The sequence below is a fragment of the Protopterus annectens genome, chromosome 16.part0, assembly GCF_019279795.1.
Source record: "Protopterus annectens isolate FY-2018-M chromosome 16.part0, PAN1.0, whole genome shotgun sequence".
Classification (NCBI taxonomy): Eukaryota; Metazoa; Chordata; order Ceratodontiformes; family Protopteridae; genus Protopterus; species Protopterus annectens.
This window is the reverse complement of record NC_056750.1, coordinates 409832801-409851280: the sequence shown is the minus strand read 5'-3', so window position 1 is coordinate 409851280 and position 18480 is coordinate 409832801. Positions and strand designations below refer to the sequence as shown.

The following is an 18480-nucleotide window of genomic DNA, read 5'->3' as shown; positions in this document are numbered from 1 at the left end:
AGAATCTTCTGGGTTTCATTTGAGAGGTTATGGAACCTGGCTATGTTGGGAATTGGAGCAGCCAAGCTGTCAATTTCAGGGGGGGGGGGGTTCTTCACTCATGACCAACGTTATTACTGGTTTGGTGTTATTTTACCAAGAAAAGATTGTTAAAGAACACAGACACAGAAATTATTTACTATTTGTAGGGGGGGGCACCCTATTAGCCCAAGATTTTATGACATATTTCCAATGACAGATTTCTTCCTCTGAATATGTAGACTGTAGTATGGTTGCCTACTTGGATCTGACATTGTCTAGTATACTGGGCAAAGCAGTCAATATAAAATTGATGGTCACAACAACATGGTGCTTTTTCCACAGATGGGCTACCGTTGGCATAATGGTTAAGGTCTTTACCTGAGAAATACAAAATACAAGGCTTGATTCTGAGCTTTGATCACTGGCTAGGCTTTAATAGTCTGCAGATTGCCAGCCTAGTATTTACTTGTGAACATGCCTTCTAGTGTGAACCTAGTAAAGCTTCACAGAAATCAACCTTTACTCTGAGTTTAACGGGCACTACCCCACCAACCTCACATCACCTCTCCCTTTTACAGAACTGTTTAAGGCCAAGTACACTTTGTAGTACTCAACAGGTCCAAGCAGTGACTACTCAAAAGGTGACATTACAAATACTTTTGCAAAAGATGAGTCCTATCACTCAAAAATGAAACTACTCAAAAAATATTTACTTGATGCCAAATGACAACAGGAATCTGGCTAACAAGGACAGTACTACATTATTTGTACTTCAGTTATACAATATAATGTACAACTTGAGAACTTTTTGCAACTGGTTAAAACAGACTGGCAAATACACACTGATGATTTGTTCAAGCAAGTCGACAAAGTGCTGAAGATTTCTTTGATGGTAGATGAAAATCTTTTCTATTTGGCACAAAATCAGTTTGTAAGACTCTGCAGATAACTTGGGTTAATGCTACAGGCAAATCCACAAAATGCCCCAGGGGATACATCCTTGTGATAAATGTAATATTTGTCAGCTTACTTTTGAAAATTTTGAAGTAAGACTATTAAAGATCCTCTTTTAAATAAAAACAAGTCATTTTAAAATGTGATGCTCTTAAAACTTAGTAGGCGTTAACTGGTCGACTGCTCTTGAATTAAATTTTATTTTTTTATGCATGTATTTAACAGCTGAATTTTACTCCTATATTATATTCATTTGAAGACCTATGGTGAAGCGGTAGAGTTTTTGTTTTTTGTTTTAATACTTTTTGTCCTACAACAGTTGTTGTAGTCATACTATGCCACTTACTTATCTCCCATAAACTAAAGAATAGTATGCGAAAAACTGTGCGTGTGTCCTTATAGGGTAAACATTTTCTTTTTCTTTCTTTTTTTAGCTGGAAAAATGGGCCCAAATTGGATCCATTGTGTCTTCCATTACTAATGCAATGATGATATTTATGATTCACAAGAATGAAACAGATGACACTACATCATTTGGATGCAACCCCCCCCTCCTTCTGCAGGATGAGCCAAGATGGCTCCACCCAATTGGCATATTCATTCTGTAGGGATGACAGATAAGGAATAGCCATTCCAAGGCTACAACCTTATGTCCCACTTGTTCCTGCTCTGAAAAAAAGTAGTTATGTACTCACCATAATGTTCCATATGAGTAGTTGTACTTCATTTGTCTTCAACCTTTGGGAATACGGATCCATATCGGATCAGAGCCGGCAAAGATTACTAACATCAGCTCCGAGCTCCAGACTACTCCCCTTACTCATAACACACCTCCCCTGCCTTCCATCCCCAGATCGAGTTTGCTGAACTTACACTTATAACCCGACCTGATAACATACTTGTGACCTATACTTACAGCCTGTAGGCTGAACATGCGCCAAACGTCTGGGGGAAGGAGGGAGGGACGGGTGAAGACAAATGAAGTACAACTACTCAGATGGGAACGTTATGGTGAGTACATAATTTCATCTGCAGTAGTTTATTTCATTTGATCTTCAACCTGTGTGACAGAGTCCCCAGCTACTAAACTCCTGGGTGGCCCTCATGGAAGGATGATCAGGAGTACCGCTGAGCCAAAGGATGCTCTCCTTCTAGATGTCAAATCTAATTTATAATGGGAGACAAACGTAAGAGATGAGGACCAAGTAGCTGCAGAGCAAATATCATCCAAAGACACCCTAGACCAGAAAGCTGCAGATGTAGCCATGGACCTAGTGGAATGAGCTTTAACCTGACCTGGAGGAGACGTGCCTTTGTCCTTATAGACCTGCAGGATGCATGAAGAAATCCATCTAGCTATCGTGACCTTGGAAAAAGGTTTGTCCAAAAAGGGTCTAAAGAACGAAACAAACAATTGATCAGATTTACGAAAATTTTTCGTCCTGTGTAAATAGAATCATAACTGTATTAACATCCAACATGTGTAGTTTGCATTCCATCCTGGTGGTAAAATTGGAAAAGAACACAGGCAAATTTATAGTCTGATTGATATTGACTGGTGATGCCACCTTAGGAAGAAAAGATGGATTGGTTCGAAGGGACACTACCTTTATGAAAAATGATGTAAGGGAATTTTATGGACAAGGCCTGTAATTCCGAAACCCTTCTAGCACAGGTAAGTGACCAGAAATGGTTTCCCACAATAGAAAATTTAGATCGGAAGAAGCGGCGGGCTCAAAAGGTGGGGCTTGGAGAACCATAGTAAGGTCCTACAGGGGGACAGGATCTTTGACAAGGGGGCGTAAAAGTGCCTTTAATAAAGGCGTTACACAGTCTAGAAGATGCCAAGGATGCAGAATTCTCACCCACATGAAAATGAGAAATGGCAGCCAACTGAACTTTGACAGTAGAAGAAAGTACAGTTGTGTACACTTACCATAAATGTAGATGTTAGAGTGTATTCACTGTTGCAGCCATTACAATTGGGTGATCTGCTGGCAAGCTGCCCTCAGTCGGCCTGATTAACAAAGTCTTGGGTCCTGCGTCAGTTGCTGTCCCTTCCTCCATGACGTCAGGTCAAGGGTATAAAACATGCAGCCGATGTCATTACATCAGTTTTTCTTGCCCCAGATGTCAGGTGCCCCCCAAATGGGGAGCAAAAAAAATATATATATATATATATATATATATATATATATATATATATTTTTTTTTTAAATATATAATTTAAAACACCAAAAAAATATACCTCCAATCAAAAGCAAATACAACAAAAAGAATTTGATTCATAGTAAAAGAAAGGATAGGTATAGTAAGATAAAAAAACAGGGGGCTGGAGGGTGGATAACCAGGACTGCAACAGTGAATACACTCGAACATCTACATTTATAGTAAGTGTACACAACTGTACTATGTTCTTCGAGTTTCACTGTTGCAGTCATTACAATTGGGTAGAATCCCAAAGCTATGGTTGGGAGGATGGATTTATACAGCATTAGGAGCAGCTATAAGGCCCTGCAGGACAGCAGTGGCAAAGCCAGCTCTGGATTTAGAGAAGAGAGGTAAATGGTAATGTTTGGTGAACGTATGAACTGAGCTCCAGGTAGCAGCTTCTAGAATGTCTCTGGTAGGAACCCCTCTGAGAAAGGCTGCAGAAGTAGATGCAGCCCTGGTGGAATGAGATCTGATCCCCTTGGGGATAAGGTTTACCATGATGCACACAGCAGAAACGAATACAATGGCTTATCCACTTGGAAATAGTCTGCTTTGAAATAGCCTTTCCCTCTGCCCCTACAGCAAATGCCACCAACATTTGTTCAGATTTTCTTAGGGATTTTGTCCTTCTTAAATAGAATCTAAGTTGTCTGTGTACATCCAATGAATGCAGAATCTGCTCACCCTTGTTCTGTGGATTGGGAAAGAAAGTTGGCAGATGAATGGTCTGATTAAGAGCCACACTGGATACCACCTTAGGCACGAAAGATGGATTGGTCCTGAGAGCCACCCTGTCCGGATGAAAAATAATGAAAGGCTCCACTGCCATAAGAGCCTGCAATTCTGAAAGCCTTCTAGCTGAAGTGATTGCTAAAAGGAAAGCTATTTTCCAAAAGAGAAATTTTAGGTCTGCAGTAGCAGCTGGGCTCAAAAGGAGGGAGAGCGAGTTTTTCCAAAACAAAATTGAGGTCCCATGCAGGAGTTGATGCGCTCCTGGGAGGTCTTAAATTTCTGGCCCCTCTGAGATACTGCTTTAGCAGAGGAAGACAGAAGGGGGGTGGTTCTGTGTTGTAATGAGTTGAAATGGCAGAGGCATGGATTTTTATGGAAGAAAAAGATAGGCCCTTGTGAACCATCTCAGTTAAGTATTGCAGACTCTGAGGAATATTGGGCATAGCTGTGCTTATTCATTGTGATTGGTTCCAGGCACAGAATCTTTTTCATTTGTCAGCATAAGATTTTCTAGTACTAGGCCTTCTAGCCTCCAAAATGACATCCATCACAGGTTTGCTGAGGGATGACAAGGGTGAAATTAGTTGATTAGCCAAGCTGCAAGATTCAAAGTTTGGAGATGAGTGTGCAAAATTTGGTAGTTCTGCTGAGACGGTAGGTAATGTGTCTGAGTCAGGTGCCATGGAGGAAGGTGTGACACATTGCGCAGGAGTGGGTACCAGTGTTGGCGAGGCCAGTCTGGAGCAATCAGAATCATTTTTGGTTTGTCCAGTTTGACTTTTAGTAGAACTTTGGAGAGCAGAGGCAGAGGGGGGAAATCATAGACTGATACAGCATCCACTTTTCAATCTTTTTTATGATGAATTCTTAAGCAGAATTTGTCCAACTGATAGTTCTGGGGTGAGGCAAAAAGATCTATGTTTGGGCTCCCCATTTGCGTGTCAACATGTTGAATACTTGTGGTTCCAGTTTCCATTTGTGTGGGTCCATAAGATTTCTGTTAGTTCGTCTGCCAGAGTATTTAGCTTTCCTGGCAGGAACTGAGCTTGTAGTTGTATTTGATAGGTCAAGGCCATGTTCCACAATGCCACGGCTAGTCTGCAAAGTGGGTAGGAATGTGTCCAGGTGGTCCTTGAAGGCTGACAGTGCATTCTGTACAGCTAGCATCTCTTTCTGATTGATATGCAGGTGGCATTTGATTTGGGCTCCATTTGCCCTGTATGCACTTTCCTGCCAGATGAGCCCCCCAAGCATAGTCTGATGCGTCTGTAGTCAGGGTTTGGGCGGCAGGGGGTGGAGTGAATGGCATTCCCTTGTTTTGGTGGTAGGCCTCTGCCCACCATAGGAACTCAACAGGCAAGATATAATAGGAATCATTGCTTCCAGGCTGCGACAATGTTGACTCCATAAACTTTTCAAGTACCACTGAAGTTTCTTCATATGCAGTCTTGCATATGGAATTAGCAGAATGCAGGAGGCCATGAACCCAAAGTCTTGCAGAATTTGTCTTGCAGATAAGCAGGGCTTTTGTGGCCACCTGTTTGAAGTAAGTCACCAAATTAATTTTCTTTTCTGGCGTAAGGTAAGTCATCTGGGCAGTTGTATTCAAGCTTGCACCCAGGAATGTAATTTTTTGAGTGGGTACCAGTTGCGATTTCTTTTCATTTATGGTGTACCCTAGACAAGTTAGAACCCTTTGTTACAAACGCCAGATGCTTTAGAAGAATGTTCTTGTTTTCTGCCCGAATTAGACAATCGTCCAGGTATGGATATATTTGAATATTTATTTGCCTGCAAAATGCAATTACTGGTGCCAGGCACTTTGTGAAGACCCTGGGCGCAGTAGATAAGCCAAAGGGCAGTGCAGAGAACTGGTAATGCAAGTAGCCTGCTTTGAAGCAGAGGTATCTTCTGCAAGATTCCCTGATTGGGATATGCAGGTAATCCTCTTAAGTCTAGAGTTATCAACCAGGCATCTTTGCTTAGCATAGCTAGTAACTGTTGAAGAGTCAACATCTTGAATTTTGGAATGTCCAGAAATGTGTTTAGAGTGGATAAGTCCAGAATTGGACGCCATGATTTGTCTTTTCTGGGTACCAGGAAAAGTCTTGAATAGAAACCTTGTCCCTTTCCTCTTCTGGTACTGGTTGAATAGCCCCCATGTTCATGAAGGACAGAACTTGTTTCTGGGCCTCTGCCCACTGATTCGGGGGCAGATCCGGCCATCCGTTTGGGATTGGCAGCTTGTGGAAATGAAATCTGTATCCTTGGGATACTATATTTAAAACCCATTTGTCCTGGGTAATAGGTTGCCAGTTTGTGCATGAAGTGCCAGTTTTCCCCCCAAAGGGGTGGCTAAAAGGTAAGTGCTTGGTGATTGTAGGGGGAAGTCATTGAGACTGTTTACCATAGGGAGGTGCCTTGCTGCTTCCAGATTTGGAGGTGGAGGCACCCCATTGTTTCGTTCTAAAAGTTCCTTGTGACTGAAACCTGGAGTCTTTGGATTGTCTTGATTTGACTTGAGCGGCTCTCAAGGGGACTGGAAAGGATCAGTTTTTAGTAGGCCAGTGCCTAGTAAATCTTGGAGGTTGCACTTGTAAGAAATCTTTTACAGTTTGCATAGATTTAGCTTTATCTTCCTTCTTTTTTAACACTTCTTCAGCCTTATTACCAAAGAGACGGTCCTGTTGTAAAAGATCATCCAACAATTTTGCTTTAACATGGTCAGGCAGAGTTTGCTCTTTGAGCCAAGCATGCCTTCTTAGCACAGATCCAGTTGCAGTAGCCCTGCAAGAGGCCTCCAAAGAATCAAAACCACATTGCAAAGTATGTTTTCCAACTTGTTCAGCTGAATGTAATAAATCCTGCAAATCTTTATTTTCCACACAGTCAGAGATAAACATAATTTTCTGTTTAAGTAGTCCCATGATATGCTGTTATTTGAGCATATGAAATTGACAGTTTAATGCCCTGATTGCCAAGGCTGCAGACATGTACACCTTCTTACCCCATCTATCCAGAGCCCTGGAAACTCTATCAGAAGGGGTAGGACTTTTAGCAGTAGAAGCCTTAATGCCCTTGGGACCCTGGGAAATGGTTTCCGGAACAGCAATGGGATTTTTGAAAAGGTATTTGTGGGAGTCAGGAACTCTGTAATATCTGTCTGGCTTACAAGGAGCTGGAGGCAGAGAATCAGGAGTCATACTAGATTCTGAAAAAACATCATCAACAATGAGGTATGGCCAAAGGCCTATGTTGAAGAAGAAATTCCCCAAGTCTCTTTAGATTCAGGGAAATCATGACATTCCCAGTGGAAATGTTCCCTTAAGGTATGTAAAGTTTCCCCAAAAGAAAAAATCCTCAGGGGGAGAAGCAAAAGAAATGGAATCTTCTGCATCAGAGTCCTCATAAGTAGGAATAGACAAATCCTGTTCATTTGAAGAGTCAGAAGAAATAGAATCCTGTTCAGAAGATTCATAGTCAATGTCTTGCCTAGGCCTCTTAGGAGGAGGAGGGTGGCTACCCCTGATCAGAGTAATTAAATCTTCAGCCATTTTGATCATTTGTGTTTTAGGCATAGGGGCCTGCACATGTGGCCCAGGCGTCATTTTTTTAGACGTAGATTTAGATTTTGGCCTTAGTTTTGAAGATGGCGTTGGTCTAATATACACATCTGTAGGCCTGAAAACACCCTCAGAAGCTGGTGCCTGCACAGCGGCTCTGGACCCATCTAAGGTAGAGACATCCACGGGTTCCAAAATTGAAGCATCTCGCAGCATACCGGACTTCGAATGGGTCTCAGTAGAGGCCAGCGAACTGGCGACTGGCTTAGGAGAAGCATCGTCAGTTTTGGACCTCGACAGTCTGTCTCTGTTTTTTTCTTTGCATTTTTTAGGTATTCCGGTAGTCGGATTGCTAACCGACGACATTTCTGGATAATTAAATCTTGAGCCAAAATATTTAGATGCAAAAATATACCGACGTTTAATCGTGCGTTGATTAAATTTAGCACAAAACCGACAGCAAGGCACGTTGTGGTCAGGGCCTAGGCAAGGAATACAGTACAAACGAAAATCCTTATGAGGTATTTGCTTCCCACAAGTAATGCAATTATTAACTTTTACTGACATCGGTAAGGAGCAAGAAAAAGTTTCCCCAACTGGGTACTTAGCTTTTAGTTTAAGACTTCGGTTCTGAAACTCAAAAACGAAAATTTCAGGAGTCGGCCGACCGGCACTTATGAACTTATTCTGCTTTGGGCACCACGTGGCAAGAAAGACTGATGTAATGGCGCCGGCTACTTGTTTTATACCACTGATGACCTGACGTCATGGAAAAAAGGACAGCAACCGACGCAGGACCCAAGACTTTGTTAATCAGGCCGACTGAGGGCAACCTGCTAGCAGATCACCCAATTCTAATGACTGCAACAGTGAAACATGAAGAACATCTAGCACCATGCTGGAAGATGTCAGCTAGAAAATCAAGAATACTGGAAACAGGTGCCGTGAAAGGATCTAAACTCCTCTGAGAGGCCCAGAAAGAAAAACGTTTCCACTTGCTGCGATAAACCTTTCTGCTTCCCGACTTATGAGCAGCCACTAAAATGGACTTAACTAAGGAGTAAAGTCCAGGAGTCCTAGCAATCACGGGAACTGGAGCAACCAAGCCGTGAGCTTCAGGTTGTCCAGACTCGGATGAGGCACCCCCGATGGGTGTGAAATCAGATCCCGAATGGGATCTAGGATCCAAGGTGGAGCCAGAAGGTCAGACCAAAGGGAGGGAAAACCATACCTGGCGAGGCCAGAATGAGGATCACCTTGCTCCCTAGTCAACAAGCTTTCTGCAGAAACCTCGGGATGAGAGGAAATGGCAGGTAAGCATACAGAAGACCGGGAGGCCAAACATGAACTAGAGCATCTCTGGGGGACTCCCCCGGCAAGGGGTGGGGGGGTTCAGAGTGAAAAACCTGATGCACTTTGCACTGGAAGAAGATGTGAAGAGATCGCAGCAAGGTTGACCCCACTCGCTGAAGATCTGTTCCGCTACTGACGGATTGAGAGACCACTCGTAAGGCATCAGAATGATCCAACTTAGCCTGTCCGCTACACTGTTGGACTGTCCCAGAATGTGCGTTACAATAAGAAAGCGACCAGTGGAGATCGCCCATTCCCACACTCTCATGACCTTGCGACAAAGGGGATAAGCTCTGGTCCCTTCCTGTTTGCTGATGTACCAGACTACCGACATGTTGTCTGACTGAATAGCAGTCGTCCCCCGAGGAAGAAAGGCATGAAGGGCCTGCAATGCTAGAAGGGCCGCCCTTCATCTCTAGAACATTGATATGCAAGCTGGTCTCTATGGGGGACAACATGCCTTGGACTGTCCTGCCTGAACAATGCCCCCCCCCCACCCGAGTTGGGAGGCATCCGTGGTCACTGTGGTTTGGACCGGGGCTGGAACGAAGGGTCGTCCCTCCAAAATGTCCAGAGAGCTCATCCACCATATGAGGGACGACTGACACACTTGACTTAGGTGGATAGGATAGTGGTAAATCCAACAGGGACCAATGAACCGCCAGAGTCCACTGAAGAATCCGCATGTGGAGCCGAGCACATGCAAGGAGAGTTATGGTCGCTGCCATCGAGCCTAGGGCCCTCAACACTGATTCCGCTGTCGAGAGGTGATCATGGTAAATTAGGGAGACATGCATCCTGAGGTTTTGAACTCTCTCCGAGGTCAGGAACACTTTGCACTGCAGTGTGTCTATCCTGGCACCAATGTAGTCTATCATCTGTACAGGCTCTAGTAGAGATTTGGATGTGTTGATTGTGATACCCAAACTCAGGGCAAGTGTCACAAAATAATCCCTGGTTTGGGAAATAGACGCCTGGTGGGAGTAGTGAGGAGCCAATCGTCCAGGTACGGACAGACCTGAATCCCCTGAAGCCTCAGGTGAGCTGCTACCAATGCCATCACTTTGGTAAACACCTTGGGGGCTGCGGTGAGACCAAAGGGTAGGGCTCGAAATTGATAATGATTGCCCCCTAGCCGGAAGTGGAGGAACCTCCTGGAGCTTCTGTGCATTTTTATGTGATAGTAAGCATCCAGGAGACCTAACGAGCACATCCAGTCGCTCTCTTGCAGGTACGGCATGATGGACTGTAGTGTGACCATACGGAACTTTTCATTGGCAATGGACAGGTTCAGGGTAGAGAGGTCCAGAATGGGCCTTAAGTCCCCCGTTTTCTTTGTCACCAAAAAGAACCTGGAGTAGAAGCCCGATCCGGACTGATCTGGGGGGACGGTTTCGATGGCTCGTTTTACTAGCAGCTTGGAAATTTCCTGTGCTGCTGCCTCCCTTTGCGTGGATGGAACATCAGGTTGATGTTTGGGAGATATGGGGGAACCCACAAAGGGGACAGACTACCCTCTGGATATGATTTGAAGCACTCAGCGGCCCATTGTTATGGACTAACATGCCGCTAGGTGCAAGGACAATCATCCCCAGAGTAGAGCAGTCTGGCAACCCCTCAGGGTTACTGCCCACGTCTGTCAGAGAAGGGTTCTCGAGACCCGAAGTTTCGCAGACCCCCTCGGCCTCTAGGCCGGCATCCATTCTGTCCCCCTCTTCCTCTAGGGGAAGAAGAGTCCTGAGTGTCCTGGGAATAATGAGACTTCCGGAACCACATCTTCTTTTGTCCTCTCTGGTTCCGGGAAAAGGACATTTGAGTGTTAGAGAAGCAGATCCCGATGGCAGACAGTGTCTTCTCATCCTTCTCATTCTGGACTAGTGTCTCTTTGATGGTCTTACCAAAAAGAGTCAAGCCACCATAAGGGTACTGGCAAAGGATGCCTTAAAGGGTTTGGTAAATTGGCACAACCTAAGCCAGGTGTTACGCCTCATGGACACGCCGGACCCAGCCGCCCTAGCCGCTCCTTCCGTAGCATGGGAGAGAAGTCGCATGGATGTATTAGATACTGCTCTCAGAGTGGCCATTTTCTCAGAGAACGAAGCCTTGTCCTCCTGCAACATGGACTTGGGTGGAGACTCCTCCAGCTCCTTCACCAGGTCATATTGGAGTCATGTGACATGGGCCAAGTAGTTCAGCGCCTGTACAGAAAAGATAGCTGAAGCATACACCCGCTTCCCTGGGCGGTCCATCATCCGTGACTCTTGGTCAGGAAGATGGATCGAGGAACATTCCTGAAATGGGTCCCTCTTCATGGCTGCTGCTGCTGCTACCACCATGGCATCCACTGGTGAGCCCTTGTCCCAGGAAGGCCTGCCAATAGGGGGACTTTTACACCTTATTGGGATGCTTAGGGATCGGCTCCACGGTATCTGGTTCCTTCCACTCCCGCAAGGTGATCATATCCACTAAAGGATCCATAGGAGGGGACACCCAAGAGGTAGAAGGACCCATGCCGAAAGCCTCCAGAAACACAGACTCATCAGAGGAGGGCCTGGGGGCAGACCAACCTCCCCGCATGCGCTGGATCTCCTTGATGTCTCCAAGAGAGACATAGTCGGGAGGTGACCTTGGGGAGCCCTCCCCCTCCTCTAAATCTGTGTCCTCTGTTAGGGACTCAGGGGAATCCAAGTGCCTTGTCTTGCACGTATGCTTGCGAGGCACACATCTCCCGTGGGGCTCTTTGGGGAGAGCTCGCAAGCCATCTCTTACTCTGGGGGAACCGTCTGGGGCTCTTCGGGCACAGGCTGTCCCTCTGGTAAGAGGACGGTGACCGTAAACAGAGACGAGGGGGTCTGGGCAGAGCCAGAGGGGCCGGTCAGGGGCCTCGATCCAATGGAGAGGACGCGTTCTACTACATCGAACGTCGAAGGAGAGCGGACCTCCTGGGAAGCCAATAAGGAGGCCGGTCTCCCCGGGTCCGATGCAAGAATTGGAGCCAGACCCAAAGTGGACGGAGCCCCATGGGAGAGAACCTGGACCAACATCTGAGCCGATGGTAAAGGTTCCACTTCCTCGGGTCCGACATCCAGGGTCCGACTCAGAGCGCGGCTCGAATCAGAGATGCTCCAAGCAGCTGTCTGCGTCAAGGGCGCAAGGACCATTGGTGCCGACACCCCGACCAAGGCCAACCTCAGATCCAAGAACTCCAAAGCCAAAGGTCGGATTGGGGAAGGTGTAATAGACTGAAAAAAGGGAAGTGAGCACCCCCCTCCTGAGAGAGGGGGGGCTGGCAAGACCCCCATCTGGATCTGTGTACAGATAAAGTGCCTCATCATCTTATCCAGATCCATGTCCGATAAAGAACGGGTCGACCGAGACGAGGCCACGGACTTTGACCTAGCCGGTCGGGGAGCTGAGGCCCGGGAGACTGGACGTGGCTCCTCTGGTTCCGGGGAGAACCTCGGCGACCGGAGCCGAGGGGAATCATGGATCCGAACAAACTTGTTTGGTGACAAGAGGTCCGGGGAACCTCTTCCTCTTCTCCTTCGTCCTCGACTCTCTCTCCTGCTCTCCATCTCTCCTCTGCTACCACAGGCTTAGATGCAGGAGTTTGAGTCCCAGCCTGGTTGGGAGGGGAAGCCAGAGGCAGAGAAGCAGGAGAGGCAGTCACAGCAGCTGCTGTGACTGAAGCAGAGGACGAGAAGGGAGGTTCAGTGGCAGGCAGAAGACCATTGAGGGCCAAATTGCCCTTTCTATTCTTCAAGGCTCAGGGGTTGAACCCCGCACAAATGGAGCAATCCACATTCAGGTGAGCCACACCTAAGCACAATACACACAGAGTGTGGCCATCTGCTGGGGAGAGCTTAAAAATAAGCTTTTCAGCCATGCTTAAAGAAGAAAGTGAAGAAAACAGTCAAAAACTTTCTGTGAACTAACAACACACCCACTCACCACACTAGACTGACTAACGGGGGGGGGGGGGCACCACAGACAAACTACACTAAACTAAAGTACAGTTTTGTACCTACCATAAATGTAGATGTCCGATAGGTATGCATCTGCAGTCATCACATATGGGTTTGTCCTGCCTCAGGCAGCCCTTCGGTCGGCCGGATTCCAAAGTCTGGGTCCGGCGTCGGCTGATGTCGCCCTTTCCCCGACGTCACAGCGCCTGGGGTATAAAAGCGTCAGCCGACGCCATCTTCCTCAGTTTTTCTTGCCCCAGATGCCAGGTGCCCTCTAGGAAGGCTAAATTTGGAAAATAAGCAATAAAAAATCCAAACATTTGCAAAAATATATATATGTACAAATAAATACACCATAATAGATCCCCCCAGCTAGCTAATAGAGAGGTAAGCACCATAGGAATACCACAGAGGGGAAGGAGGGAGGGTAAACCTGACTGCAGATGCATACCTATCGGACATCTACATTTATGGTAGGTACAAAACTGTACTATGTCCTTCAAGGATGCATCTGCAGTCATCACATATGGGTAGAATACCATAGCCAATCTGGGGTGGAGGTACTAGGAAAGGGATGGTGTAGCTAAGATACCCTGCAGGACAGCCGTAGCAAAGCCTGCTCTGGATCTGGAATATAAAGGTAAATTGTAATGCTTGGCAAATGTATGCACGGAGCTCCATGTGGCAGCTTCTAAAATGTCTTTTGTAGCCACCCCTCTTAAGAAGGCTGTGGAGGTGGCTGTGGCTCTCATAGAATGAGGTCTAATGTTAGCTGGTACAGTCTTTACATGAAATGAATAACAAAAGCGGATGCAATTTCCTATCCATTTTGAAATTGTCTGTTTGGAAGTTGCTTTTCCTTGAGTACCAGCAGCATATGCTACCAGCAGCTGGTCAGTTTTCCTGAAACCTTTAGTTCTGTCCAAGTAGTATCGCAACTGTCTGTGAATGTCCAGGGTGCACAGCAGTTTCTCCCCTTTGTTTTGTGGATTTGGGAAGAAGGTAGGCAAGTGAATGGCTTGATTCAATGAAACCCTGGATACCACCTTTGGCATAAAAGTAGGATTAGTTCCTAATGAAACACTGTCCTGGTGAAAAATAATAAATGGCTGAACTGCCATCAGGGCCTGCAATTCCGAAACCCTTCTTGCTGAGGTTATTGCCAGAAGGAAAGCAGTCTTCCATGAAAGGTACTGTAGATCTGCAGATGCTGCTGGTTCAAATGGAGGCAGTGTTAGTTTTTACAACACGTAGTTAAGGTCCCAAGCAGGTAGAGGTGGTTTCCTAGGAGGTTTGATGTTTTTAATTCCTCTTAGAAACTGTCTTAGGAGAGGATGAGAAAAGACAGGTGGATCAGTATTGTACTCAGCTGAAATTGCTGAAGCATGAATCTTAATAGAAGAGTAAGACAGCCCATTGTGGAACATTTCTGCCAAATATTCCAGGATATGTGCCATGTTCATCATTGTCGCATCTAGGCCCTTTGTGGTGTTCCAGATGAGAAATCTTTTCCATTTTGCTGAATATGCCTTCCTTGTGGAAGGGCGGCGAGCTTCCATAATAATATTCTTCACTCTCTGGGATAGCTTATCCTGAGGAGGAGTCAAGGTATTCTCCACGCTGTTAGTTGCAATGTTTTCAGGTTGGAATGTAGAGTTTTGTATCTGTGCTGTGTCAGTAGAAGTGGCCATAGAGGTAGGGGCCATGGTTTCGTACGTGACATGCTCCTTAGCAGTGGGTACCAGTGTTGTCTTGGCCAGTCCGGAGCTATCAGAATCACTTTTGGCTGCTCTGCCCTGATCTTCAGTAACACCTTGGTCGTTAATGGAATAGGAGGAAATGCATACACTGTCAGATTTCTCCAGCTGAAAGAGAGGGTGTACACTTTCCACGCTTGTGGGTGGTATGTCCTTGAGCAGAATTTCTTCAGTTGATGATTGTGGGGGGATGCAAACAGATCTATGTCCGGGCTCCCCCAAGATTGTGTTATCTGTTGAAAAATGTCTGGGTGCAACATCCATTCATGTGCATCCATGATATTTCTGCTTAAGCTGTCCGCCAGTGTATTGTCCTTCCCTGGCACAAACTGAGCTTGTAGCTGTATACTGAGTTTCAAGGAAAGATCCCATAGACTCATTGCCAGTCTGCAAAGAGGGTAAGAATGGGTACCTCCTTGCTTGTTTATGTACCACATAACTGCGGTGTTGTCTGTCCTTATTAGTAGATGGCCTTGATGCAGAAAGAGTTTGAAGGCCTCGATTGCATGCATCACTGCTAGCATTTCTTTTTGATTTATGTGCATGCGTAGCTCCTTTTGTGACCACTGTCCTTGGATACCTCTGCCCTCCATGTGTGCTCCCCAACCTAGGTCTGAAGCGTCTGTTGTAATAGTTTGGGAGGTTTTTGGCTTTGTGAAGGGCAACCCTCTGTTGGACTGGCTGGCCTGAGCCCACCACAGAAATTCCTTGTGAAGGCATGGAACAAGTGGGATTAACGTTTCCAAACTGTGACTGTGCTGAGTCCATAAACTCCTTAGGTACCACTGTAGCTTTCTCATATGTAGCCTTGCTTGTGGAATCAAAAGAATACAGGATGCCATGTAACCCAGGGCCTGCAGGATTTTCCTTGCAGTCAGCTGGGTTTGTCTTGTCAGATTCTTGAAGTAATCCGGTAGTTGACTTTGTTTTTCTTCTGTGAGATAAGCCATTTGGGTGGTTGTATCTAGATCCGCACCCAGAAAGGTTATTCTTTGGGATGGAACAAGTCTTGATTTGTGCATGTTGACTGCATATCCCAAGGCCTGTAGAAGATTGATGGCATAATTTAAGTCCTTTATCAAAGCTTGTTGGTTGTCCGCTTGTATAAGGCAGTCGTCCAGATATGGGTAGATTTGAATCCGCTGGAGTCTGCAGTGTGCTATTACTGATGACAGGCATTTCGTGAATACTCTGGGCGCAGTAGATAAGCCAAAGGGAAATGCTGAGAATTGATAATTCTCTGACCCTGCAAGAAATCTGAGGTATCTTCTGCAACTTTGTCTGATAGGGACATGCAGGTATGCCTCCTTGAGGTCTAGAGTAACCAGCCAAGACCCCTTGCCCAGCATGGGAAGGAGTTGCCGTAAAGTCAGCATTTTGAATTTTGGCACAATGAGATAAGTATTCAGTACGGACAAGTCGAGAATTGGTCTCCATTGATGCTCTTTTCTTGGAACAAGGAATAGCCTGGAGTAAAATCCTTGGCCTTGTTCTGAAATAGGAACTTTTTCTATGGCTTTCATTTGTAGTAAGTTTGAGATTTGTTTCAAAGCCTCTGCCCTTTGATTTGGTGGCAGACCTGGCATGCCTTTTCTTTTTGGCAATGTGTGGAAATGGAACCTGTATCCGTTGTCTATTATTTGGAGTGTCCATTTGTCTCTTGTAATGTTGTGCCAATTTCTTGAGAATAAAGAAAGCTTTCCGCCCAAAGGTGCTTCTAATTGAGCCCTGGTTGGCGGAGTCAAAGCAAAGTCATTGAGTTTGTCCTTGTGCAGCAGTTGCAGGTCCTGAACTGCCTGTCTGGATTGGAGGTTGCCATTGACGGCCTCTGTAGGAGCCCCTAGCTTGCCCTCTACCTCTGGCACGCCTGTTCCTGCCCCTTTGAAATCTTTCTGTGTCCGGAAAGGACCAATTCTTGGAAGGCCAGTTTCTGCTGAATCTAGGCGGTTGGACTTGAAGAAAATCCTTAACTGTTTGTACAGATTTTGCCTTTTCCTCAAATTTCTTTAGGACGTCTTGAGCAGTGGAACCAAATAACTTTTGCTTTTCCAGTGGAGCATCCAAAAGCTTAGCTTTAACATGTTCTGGCAGAGATTGTTCCTTCAGCCAAGCATGCCTGCATATGACAACACCTGTCATTGCTGACCTACATGAAGCTTCCAATGCATCATAACCCACACTGCAAGAAGTGGTTGCTAACCTGCTGGGAGTTATGTACCAGATCCTGAAGGGATTTACGGTCAAGGGGTTCAGAAGAAGACAATTTCTTATGCATTTCTTCTAACAAATAATCTTGATACTGTATCATGTGAAATTGACAATTTAATGCCCTCATAGCAAGAGTGGCAGAAGTATATACTTTTTTACCCCATCTCTCTAATGCCCTGGACTCCTTTGCAGAGGGGAGTGGGTTCTTAGTACTAACAGCTGCAACCTCTTTAGGGCCCTGTAAAATAGTTTCAGGGTCAGCAGGGTGGGCCTTATAAAGAAAATTATGTGTGTCCGGGACTCTAATACCTATCGGGCTTAACAGGGGCCGGAGGCAGAGTGTCAGGGGTCATACTAGAGTCAGAGTATACATCATCAATCACATTTAAAACAGGAGGAATAGCCAAAGGTCTATGCTGAGGTAAATGGAGAAAAGTTCTTAGTCTTTTCCTGGAATCAGAATATTCCTGGCCCTGCCATTTGAAATGCTCTCTCATAGAGTGAAGGGTCTCCCCAAAGGAAAGCTCTTCAGGAGGGGAGGCCGAGGGAATAGATTCCTCTGCATCCGAATCCTCGTAGGCCGAATAAGCCTCCTCCCTGGTAGTCTGAGTGATCCGAGCCAACAGAGGCCTCCTCTGAGGAAAGGGGATCAGGAGGATCCATCCTGGGCCTTTTGTCTAGAGGGGGTTGGGAGGCCCTGTCCGGATGAGGCTGAGAGCCCCTAATTAAGGAGATAAGGTCCTCTGCTAAAGTTAGAATCTGTGAACTAGAAGAAGGACCCTGAGGAATAACTCTGGGAGGCATGGCTTTAGAGTGTTTTGCAGCTTTAGCCCTGGTGAAGGCCTTAATAGACATGGATGCAGGAGGCCTGGCTGCACCACGTGCTGGTGTAGCTTTGTCTAAAGGTATGGTGTTGGAAAATTCCAATACACCAGTTTCGGAAGGCAATTCTGTAACCGACTCGGTAGGAGCCTCCGGGGCCGAGGCTGTCGGTTGTAATATTTCAGGGTTCGGAAGTTCCAAGGACTCGGTATCAGCCGAGACCGAGACACTAGCGAAAAAACTCTTCTGCGAACTCCGACCGACGTCTAAGAGTGCGTCGGTTGAAGGAAGCGCAGGCAGAACAGGCCGAGACGTCGTGGTCTGGGCCTAAGCAAGGAAGACAATAAGAATGGAAATCCTTATGAGGTATTTGTTTCCCACAAGTTAAACAATTATTAACTTTTTCTGACATCGGCTGAGGCAAGAAAGAGTCCCCAACGGGGTACTTGGCTTTTGAAGTCTTCGGATAGCCAATTTACAGGAGCTGGCCGACCGGCACTTGCGAACTGCTTCTGCTTCGGGCACCACGCGGCAAGAAAGACTGAGGAAGATGGAGTCGGCTGACGCTTTTATACCCCAGGCGCTGTGACGTCGGGGAAAGGGCGACATCAGCCGACGCCGGACCCAGACTTTGGAATCCGGCCGACCAAAGGGCTGCCTGAGGCAGGACAACCCATATGTGATGACTGCAGATGCATCCTTGAAGGACATCTATTACTACAAACCTACACACAACGCCAAAACGATGGGAGGGGAGAAAGGGTACCTATACTAATCCGAAACAGCTAAAATTAACGGAAAATTTTGAAAACTTACAGTCAAAAACACCCTGCTAGCTGGAGCTCTAGAGACACGATGTTTCGCAAATTTTGGCAAATGAGATCTGGGGAT

The 18480-nt window shown here is 46.1% G+C and overlaps 1 protein-coding gene across 3 annotated transcripts in view; it reads right to left on the bottom strand.

Moving 5' to 3' along the window:
- RC3H2 (ring finger and CCCH-type domains 2) overlaps window positions 1-18480 on the bottom strand; it is a 2406224-nt gene that overhangs the window by 642444 nt on the left and 1745300 nt on the right. The window lies entirely within an intron of this gene.